Below are 11265 nucleotides of genomic sequence, written 5' to 3'. Positions count from 1 at the left end.
TAGAAGTGTATGGTCCAAAATGTAAACCATAATGCAAACCATTGACCATGGTTAGTAGCTATGTTTCAGTATGTAGCACATCAGTTGTAACAAATGTAACATCCACATATAAAAAGGTTATTAATACAGAAAAAAGGGTAGGGGGAGGATGATGGGTAACAGGGAGTGCCCTGTATTCTGTATGTGATTTACTGTGACCTAAAACTTCTTTGAAGACAAAATGATAAAACAGTAAGACACTGGGGGTATAAATTGAATAAAATGCCACTGTACATACAGGACAACAGATCTTTCAGTGAGGAAAGGCAAAATATCAAAAAAATAATATTTTTCATTATTTTTCAATATCCCAAATTTTTATTTTATTTTAGTTTAAGTTTTTTTTTTAATTTTTTCTGTATTTTATTTCTTATGTTTAAAACTATCATTATTATTTCATTTTCTTATTGATTGTATTTGGGTATTTTATTGACTTCATTTTTGAAGATTATTTTTTAATCATAGAAAGGTTACAACTGGGCCAAGGGAGTTTCATTGGTGTGGAGTGTCAATGATGGGTATTACATGAGAAGTTCACCTGGGCATACATATAAGGCATATAAGTGTGTTCAAATGTTCATTGGCCATTGTCACAGTGGGTGGAGATTCACACAATAACCAAAAGAATACCAAATTCCTGTCCTGGGGAGCTCTACTACATTCTTTAGTGGAACAGTAACAATTCCCAATTACAGGGGCAATGACTAGTGAAGGAGGATGGTCCATTGATGGACCCTTGATATTGATGACTATGCTTATGAGCCATTGCTCTTGAAATTGAAACTTAGCTTAGTATTATAGGGTGCCTAAGAGTTACCAACTGGGAGCCTCCTTGTTGCTTAAATATGGCCTCTCTGTAAGCCAAACAGCATATAAATGCAATAACTTCCCCCCAGTGTAAGACATGACTCCCAGAGATGAGTCTCCCTAGCACCAAGGGATTGCTACCATGTACCAACAAACAATGCAAATGGGAAAAAAGGCCTTGACAAAAAGGGGGGAAAGGTAAAGACAAATGAGTTTATGTGGCTAAGAGACTTCAAAGTGAGTCAGGAGGTCATTCCAGAGGTAACGTTTGTGCACGTCTCAGCAGGATATCATTGATAGCCAAAGTAGATACTACCCCGAATAGCACAGTTCTGGAGGGCTCTGGACATATCATGACACTATAGTCAGGGCAAATAGCTCAGGAATTTGGTCTCTTGCCCATGGGCCCATACTGTGGAATTTATGCTCCCCAGCAGCATAATATAGTTGTACTCAGTAGTGGTTTACCTGCTCATGGCTCTTCTGATCTTCTATTTGAACTTATAATTAGTACTAATTATAAGTTCATGTCCAAGAGGCCTTAATCTTTGGGCTGTCCATGTGCCAGCTGGGCCCTGAATCTTAACAGAGTTGCAACACCTACTCTCCAGTTCATTGGACTCACCCAGGACAACTAACAACGAGGAAATGATAGATAACCAACACACCAAGGAACCAAGAGTGTCTACAACTTTGAGCAAGAGAGTCCCATCCATTGGCTGAATGGGACCAAAGTACCCACTCAATTAAAGGTGGAGTGGACATCACCATCCCAGAATCCTCAAGGTTGGGGAAAGAACTATGGACTAAAGTAGATTTACTAGTATTCTACTATAGACATTGTGATTCTAACAATGGAAGAAATATCATTGATGTGGAGGCAGTGGCCACTTGAGGTTCTGAGGGTAGGAAGAGGGAAAAACAGGTGTAATACAGGGACATTTCTGGGACTTGAGAATCATCTTGAATGGCATTACAATGACAGTTACAAGCCATTACATATCTTGCCATAACCTATAGAATTGAATCAGAGAGTATGTAAACTATAATCCATGCTTAATGGCAATGCTTTAAAATGTGTTTACCAATTGCAACAAATGTACTAAACTAATGTAAGATGTTGCTAATTTGGAAAAATATGGGAGGTGTGGGGAGTGGGGCATATGGGAATCCCCTATATATTCTCTATAACATTTATGTAATCTAAATATATTTTAAAATAAAAAATGAAGACAAAAAACTGTACAGTGAAGAAAGTGTAAACCATATGGTTTACATAGATGGTTAGTAAAAAAGCTTCAGTATTTGTTCAAGTGTAACAAATGTATCACAGAAATGTATGATACTGTTAATGAGGGAAAATTTGATTGGGAGTGGATAGGAAATCCCCTATAATTTCTATGTAACATTTTGCAATCTAAACCTTCTCTATAAATAAAGTCATTATATGGAAAAATTAAAAGAATAAAAACATTCTATGTTCACGAGTTGGAAGATTAACTATCATGAAGATGTTAACCCTAGCCAAAATGATTTATAGGGTCAGTGCAAAACCAATCAAAATTCCAACAGCCTACTTTTCAGATACATAAAAGGCAATTACGAAATTCATTGGAAGGGAAAGTGCATCCAAATAGCCAAAATCATTCTGAAAAAGAAGACGGACTTGGGAAGAAATTCACAGCCTGACCTTGAAACATATTACAAAGTTACAGTTGTCAAAACAGCATGGTATTGGCATAAAGATGGATGCATCACATGATGATGAGAGTGAGTGTTGGTGGGGGGGGAGTGGTGGGGTGTGGGTGGTGGGGTTGAATGGGACCTCATATTGTTTTTTTAATGTAATATTTTTACAAAATCAATAAAAAAGAAAAAAAAAAGATGGATGCATCAACCAGTGGAATAGAACTGAGAGTCCAGAAATAAACCCTCACCTTTATGGCCCACTGTTTTTTGACAAATCTACCAAGTTCATGTTTATGGGACAAAGCAGTCTCTTCAAAAATTAGTGCTGGGAGAACTGAATAGCCATAACCAAAATAATGGAAGAGGACCCCTATCTTACTCCTTATACAAGAATCAATTCAAAATGGATCAAAGACCTAAATATAAAAGCCAGGACCTTAATACTCTTAGAAGAAAATGTAGGGAAATCTCTTAAAAACCTTGTGGTGAGAGGTTGTTTCTTGAACCTTACACCCAAAGCATGTGCACCAAAAGAAAAAATAGGTAAATGGGACCTTCTCAAAATTAAACACTTTTGCACCTCACAGGACTTAGTAAAAATGGAGAAAAGGCAGCCACCTCAATGGGAGAAAATATTTGGAAATCTCATGTTCGATAAAGATTTAATATCCATTATAGGGAAGCAGATGTGTTGAAGAGGATGTGGAGAGAAAGGAATACTCATTCACTGTTGGTGGGAGTGTAGAATGGTACAACCACTGTGCAGGACTGTTTGGCAGTTCCTAAAGAATTTGACTATAGATTTGTTATGTGACCCAGCAATTCCACTACTACGTATATACCCAGAAGAACTGAGAGTAGTGACACAACAGACATCTGCACACAAATGTTCATAGTGGTATTATTTACTATTGCCAAAAGTTGGGAACTACCAAGATGTCCATCAACTGATGAATGAATAAACAAACTGTGATGTATTTACATGATGGAATATTATGCACCTGAAGAAAAAAGGATGTTGTTGATGTGGGAAAATGTGGGAGGAGTAGGGAATGGGGCATATTGGAATCCCCTATGTTTATGTAACATTTATGTAATCTAAGTATCTTTTAAAAAATAAAAAAATATATTTAAAAAAACAAAATAAATACCTATAGCCTATCTATCTTTATCACTATATCTATCATCTTTCTATCCATCATCTATCTATAATATCTATTTATCTAATCTACCAACCTACCTACCTTCCTATCTGTTCATCTGTCCATCTATCTCTCTCTCTCATCTATAGCTATACCTCTATCTGGCTCTCTCTCTTTCCCACTGTCTCTATGTATGCTTGCAATTAGTGCATTGCTATTACTTATCCTTTATCAACATTACTTTCTCCATGGAAGTTAATTTGGAGAGCTATCCTTTATAAAGTCAGCCTTTGACATGCAGGGCTTAACTATATGTGTTCATTTTAATTGTCAGTTTGTAAATGTTCAGAATCATTTGAGACTGCTTCACATGCAGTTGAGGTTTACAAAATGTGTGGTCCTACATATTCTTGTGTTTAAACAGAAGATTCTAAATAAAATATGACAGCAACTTATTTGTAAAGATAAATAGTACATTAATTACTTCAATTCTATTATTCTATGGAACAAACTCGAGCTTTAATCCATATTTAAAATTTAAAATAGTGATACAGAGATTGATTTTCAAGGTGGGTAAAAAGAACAAATGGAATGAAATCGTAAAGTATATGACAACACATTGAGTAAGAAAAGCCAGGCACAAAAGGATAAATAATGTATGATTGCACTACTATAAAATATATATATTGTGCAATTTCATGGAGTTAATAACTTGAATATGGCTCATGAGAGGGTTAGCATGTGTAGAAGGAAGTGTGTTAATCTTTGGAAATGAATAGAAAAGGTGACAGCCCAACATAATGTTTGTAACTAGCAGTACTGTTATATGGGTATGAATCTAGTTTAAAAGGAAAGCATAAGGTCATGTATATTAATAAAAGGAACTAAAAATGTAACACAGAACTGTATAGCATAGTAAAACTGCATGTGAAATATGAATATGGGTTAAAATGCATATATAAGAATTTTTCTTTGAAGCTGAACAAATGTATGTTAATATTACAAAATGTTGCTATCAGACAGAAAAACACATGATGCTAAGTGAAAGTAAACAGTCACAAAGTACTACATATTGTATGTTTCCATTTATATAAAATGTAAATATAAATCAATTTATAAAGATGAAATTAGATTACTGATTATGAAGGGCTGAGGACAGCTAAAGAGTATGAAGTTATTTTTGGGGGGGTAATAAAATTGTTCTAAATTTTTTTGTGGTGATGAATGCACAACATTGTGATTATACTAAAATCCCTTGTGTATCTCTTCGGATAGAGTATATGGTATGTGAATATATTTCAATAAAACTGCTTATTAAATAAATAAATAATTTTGCAAGAATATCCAGAAATAGCAATTGTGTACCACAGGGGAAGCATAGAGAGATTGAGAGGTGAAGAATTTTCTTGGCTTTTTTTTTCATGATTATAATGATTAAAATAATGAAAATGCTTTAATGAGTGAAGTGATGAATGCACAACTATTGATTATACAAAATACCATAGATTATACATTTTGAATTAATTTTATGCTTTATTACTATTTATCAATAAAATTGACTTGTTTACAATAAAAAATATGAGGGTAACACACAATAACCAACAGAATATTGAATTCCCATCCTGGGGAGTTCTGCAACATTCTCTAATAGAGTACAAAGAATCTCTAGAGTACATGGAAGTGCCTAGTGAAAGAAGACATACCAATACACCAGGCCTGTGATATTGATGCTTGTAGTTATGAACATTGTTCTTGTGAAATTGAAACTTAGTCCAGTTATATATATTGTCTAAGAGCTACCTTCTGAAAGCCTCCTTAATGCTCAAATGTGGCCTCTCTTTAAGCCAAACTTAGCATAAAAACTCATTCTGCGTGATGGAGCTGGACTCAGATGGGATCTCTTTTCACAAGCCTTTCATGCTACTTTACTGGAATTGTAGTTGGTGCTGGGGCTTAAGATATATGTAGGGGATTTGAATTTCTGGACTGACAATATGATAGCCAGGCCCTGAGCCTCAACAGACTTCAGCTCCTACACTCTGATTTATTGGACGTACTCCACTCAGGTAACATGGAGTTGAAGAATGTCAACCACCACATCATGGAGCCTAGAGTGCCTACAACTGAAAGCAGGAGGATTGCATCCAATATCCATGTGGAATCTAAAACCCCTCTTGACATAGATGTGGAATGGACACAACCAAGCCAAGGTCCACAGGAAGGAGGAATACAGTAAGGATCAGAGTGGACTTAATGATATTCTATTCAGGAACTATTGTGGTTAATAATCAAGAAAATGTGGAATTGATGTGGAAAAAGTGGCCATGGTGGCTGCTGGGTGCGGGGAAGGGGAGGAAGAGAAGAGATGTGGAGGCATTCTTGGGACTTGGAATCGTCCTGGGTGGTGCTCCAGGGACAATTGTCGGATGTTGTATGTCCTCCCATGGCCCACTGGATGGAACGTGGGAAAGTATGGGTTATGGTGTGGAACACGGGACATGGGGTGCAGCGATGCCTGGAGATGTACTCACCAGATGCAATGGATGTGACATGATGATGAGGGAGAGTGTTATTTTGTGGGGAGTGGTGGGGTGGGGGCGGTGGGGCCTAATGGGGACCTCATATTTTTTAATGTAATATCTTTTTAAAAAATGAATAAATTGAGTAGAATTTGACAAACAAAACAAAACAGTTTCATCCATCTGCCCTATGGGATCTAAACCCCCTCTCAAATGGAAGCAGAGTGGGCATCACCATCCCAAAATCCTCAAGAGAGGAATGAACAAACATAAGGGAGAAAGCAACAATGGACTAAATTCGGTTTATTATTCTAGTAATGAAAGATCTTGTAACATTGATATAAAGACAGTGGAAACAAGAGGTTCTGAGACAACAGAGGGAAGAATAGGTATAACAAGGGGCATTTTTGGGTCACTGGCAAAGTGTATAGCATAATGTAAACTATAGATTATGGCTAGCAGCAATACTTCAATATGTGTTCATCAATTGTAAGAAATGTACCACAATAATGAAAGATGTTCTTAATGGGGGAAAGAGTGGGAGAAGGGGTAGGTGGGGTGTAATGGAATCCCCTATATTTCAATGTAACATTTATGTAATCTAAAACTTCTTTAAAAATAAAGAAAGCAAGATTGTGGGAAGAAAGCATCAGAGTAAGTAGGCTGGTCTCAACTCTCTCATGAAAACAATAGAGAAAGAGCCAAAAACTATCCGAGAGATCTGCTTGGGGAGTGAGCATGCCAGGAAAGTGCCACACAACGGCCAGGATGGTAAGGGACAGAGAGAGGAAGACACTGAACCAACAAACATGAGTTAACAAACCCCTGTCGCAGCTAGGAAGGGCTCCCCTCCTCCACCCCCAAAATATTAAGCTTGGATAAAACCCCTAGCTCACTGCAGTCCACAGAGAGGGGAACAGATGTCTTCCTTCCACCCAGCTATTACAAGGGAAAAGGGAGGGAGGAGTCAGGAAATTTTCTTCAGGAAATTCTGCCAAGAAAGTCTGCTTTGTATATTGGCTTTAACCAAAACAAAGCATAGGAAAGCAGATATTAAAATATCTCCATGGACTATTGCATTGATGAGTGCCTTCTGCTGGCCAGTGTGGAAATTGCATGGAAAATAACTGCTTTTAGTTCTCTCTGTACCCAAAATTCTGGTAGATAATCTGTACCCAATTAATGAGTCCCTGACCCAACTTTGATAACTTAAGATGGGCAATTTTAAACACAGTAATTTGAAGCACAAGTCAAAGGAGAGCTGTGAAAAAATAACAATAGACAAGAGAGAGAAGTTGGCCATCAGGGTAAATACATCAACATATTCAGAGGACTAGACATCAGCAAAAAATTCCAAGCCATACTAGAAAACAGGAAGAGATGTCCCAGCCAAAGGAACAAACCAAATATCTTGAAGAGATACAGGACTCAAGACAATTAATCAATGATAACCACACAACTCTCCTAAATCAATTCAAAGAATTGAAAGAAAATATGACTAAAGAGATAAAGGATATTAAGAAGACATTGAGCGGTCATAAAGAACAATTTGAAAGTCTGCAAAATAAAGTAATAAACCTTATGTAAATGAAAGACACAATTGTTGAGATTAAAAATACATTAGAGGGACATAAGAGCAACTTTGAATTGCTCAAAGACAGAATTACTGAATGCAGAGACAGAACAACTGAACTGGAAAAGACAGGAGAGCAGAAAGTTAAGAGAATAGAAAAAATGGAACAGGGTCTCAGGGAATTGAATGACAATGTGAAACACACAAACATGCATTATCGGTGTCAAGAAGGAGAAATGAATGGAAAAAGCACAGAAGAGAGATGAGGTAATAATGGCCAAAAACTTCCCAACCTTTATGAAAGACATAAATATCAGTATCCAAGAAGGATAATGCACGCCAAACAGAATAAATATTAATAGATCTATCCTGAGACACCTACAATTCAGAATGACAAATATGAGAGATAAAAGGATTCTGAAAGCAGCAAGAGGAAAGCAAAACAACACATACAAGGAAACCTTGATAAGATTAAGTGCTGACCTCTCATCAGAAACCATGGAGCAAGAAGAAAGTGGTATGATGTATTTAAGGTACTGAAAGAGAAAAACTGCCAGTCAAGAATTCTATATCCAGCAAAAACTGTCCTTTAAAAATGAAGGTGAGTTCAAACTCTTCACAAAAAAAAAAAAAAAAAACACCAAAAACTGATAGAACATGTTACAAAAGACTAGAATTACAAGAGATGCTAAAGGGAGTGCTGCAGCCTGAGAAAACAAAGATGAGAGACTTGAAGAAGAGTGTAGAAATGAAGATTAATAGGAAGGGTAAATTAAAGGATAAAAAGACAAACAATATGATATGACAAGAGAAAGTCAAAGGACGAAATGGATGAAGTAAGTAATGTCTTTACAGTAACAACATAGAATGTTAATGGCTTAAACTCCCCAAGCAAAAGGCATAGACTGATAGAATATATTAAAAAACATGAGCCTTCTCTATATTGTCTAAAAGGGATTCACCTCAGATGTAAGAAAACAAACAGGTAAAAAAGTGAACGAATGGAAAAAGATATTCCATGCAAATAGTAACCAAAAAAAGAGTTGGAGTAGCAATACTAATATTAGACAAATTAGATATTAAATGTAGAAGTGTTAGATGGAATGAAGAATGCCAGTATATATTTAAAAAGCAGCAATTCACCAAGAAGAAATAACTATACTAAATATTTTTGAACCTAGCCTGAATGCCCCAAGCTACATGAAGCTCACACTGGCAAAAATAAAGGGAGAAATAGATGTCTTTAAACTTATAGTTGGAGACTTCAGTACACCACCCTCAGTATTGGCTAGACTATCTGGACAGAAGATAAAGAAACAGAGAGAAGATGGCGGCTGAGTGAACATCCCTGTTAGAGTCTTCTGCAGGGAATCGGCTGGGCGGCGTTGGAGACTCTTTGGGACCGGATTGTTTCGGGATTTTTGCTGGTCCGGAGGTGTCTGGACATCGATTTGGAGGGAAGGTAACAGAGAGGATTCGTCTGTGAAATATACACGGAGATCCCAGCTACCTGCAGAGGATTCCCTTCTTGGTTTGTTTTTTTTTTTTGTTTGTTTGTTTTTCGGTTTTCTCTTTCCCTCTTGTCCCTCATCTTCCACTTATTTTTACTTTAATTCAAGTATACAATAGGTGCTACAGGGAACACCTCACATTTGCTGGGTTTTCCCATCCTCCACTGCCTCATTTCTGTGTGAACTGATTTAGGCTACCTACACTATCCCCCTTCCCCTGCATCTTGATATCCACTATCATCTACTGTCTCTCCTATATTCCACCCCCCACCTCCCGTTCTTTGATCCACAAAGTGTCTAACTCTTAATTTCTAATACCTTTGTTCTGTTTTCTGTCTATTATCCACTCTTGAAACTATTACCTTTCTTTTCTTTTTCCCTCTCTCATGAAAACAATAGCTGTGTAGTTCATACCATATTCCTCCCAAATTCAGTCATCAACTTCATAAAAGGTACTCTACCTACAGCTATAACTCTATACAATCTACATGAATCTAACCTCCATCCTTCCAGATCTCATATTCCTGCTTTATTAACATACATCACCAATACAACTTTACACTTTTCCCTTGCTTACACAATTGCCTTTCCCCAACACTAATACTTTCCTCTAAAGTGAACTTAACCAACAACAAGTAACTAGAATAAGAAGAAAAAAGTGACAAAGAGAAGATATAACACCTGTGCAAAAATAACAACTAATTAACCTCCAAGAGCAGACAAAGAAGCTAAGGAACTGATTAAATTCGTCAAAATAAAGAGATGACCAGAAAGCAACAAAAATCTACGAACCAAACCAATAATCAGGAAAACATGGCTGAATCCAATCAACAAACCAATAATCACGAAGGGGAGCAAAACTTGGCACAAGCAATGAAAGATCTCAGAACATTTATCACCGACAAATTTGATGCAGTAATGAAAGAGGTTAACAACATGAAGACATCACTTGGAGGGGAAATTGCAGACATACGCAAAAACATAACAGATATGATGGGAATGAACACCACAGTTCAAGAAATCAAAAATACACTTGCAGCAAATATTAGCAGACTAGAAGAGACAGAGCAGAGAATTAGTGATGTGGAAGACAGTACATCAGAAATCAAACAGATAGTAGAAGGGGTCAATAAGAAGATAGAAAAAATCCAATTAGGATTTAGGGACCTGAATGACAATGCAAAACGCTCAAACATACGTATTATAGGCATTCCAGAAGGTGAAGAGAAGGGAAAGGGGTCAGAAAGAGTGTTGCAGGAAATAATGACTGAAAACTTCCCAAATCTACTGAAAGAGACAGATGTACATATCCAAGAAGCACAGCGCACTCCACAAGTCATAAACCCCAACAGGCCCACCCCAAGACATATACTTGTCAAATTATCCAATGCTCAAGACAAAGAGAAGATCCTAAAAGCAGCAAGAGAAAAGAAAACCATCACATACAAGGGAAGCTCAATTAGATTAAGTGCTGATTTCTCTTCTGAAACCATGGAGGCAAGAAGACAGTGGTATGATATAGTCAAGGTACTAAAGGAAAAAAATTTCCAACCAAGAATACTCTATCCAGCTAAACTAGCATTCAAACATGATGGAGAGTTCCAAATATTCGCAGACAAACAGAAACTGAAAGAGTATACCAACAAGAAACCTCCCCTTCAAGAAATTCTAAAGGGAGTTCTGCAGGAAGAAAGGAAAAAACAGGAAAGGCAAAGTTGGAGGAGAGTATAAGACCAACAACAACAACAAAAAAGACAAAAAAAAAATATACAAACAAAATATGACAAACACAAATCCAATCAAAATATGGCTAACACAAATAATTCCTTGATAGTAATAACACTGAATGTCAATGGATTAAACTCACCTATCAAAAGATTCAGACTGGGACACTGGATAAGGAAATATGACCCATCCATATGCTGTCTACAAGAGACACATCTTAGACCCAGAGACGCATGGAGATTGAAAGTGAAAGGCTGGAA

The sequence above is a fragment of the Dasypus novemcinctus genome, chromosome X (assembly GCF_030445035.2).
Source record: "Dasypus novemcinctus isolate mDasNov1 chromosome X, mDasNov1.1.hap2, whole genome shotgun sequence".
Lineage (NCBI taxonomy): Eukaryota > Metazoa > Chordata > Mammalia > Cingulata > Dasypodidae > Dasypus > Dasypus novemcinctus.
The sequence above is the reverse complement of the archived record's forward strand: the minus strand, read 5'-3'. Positions refer to the sequence as shown.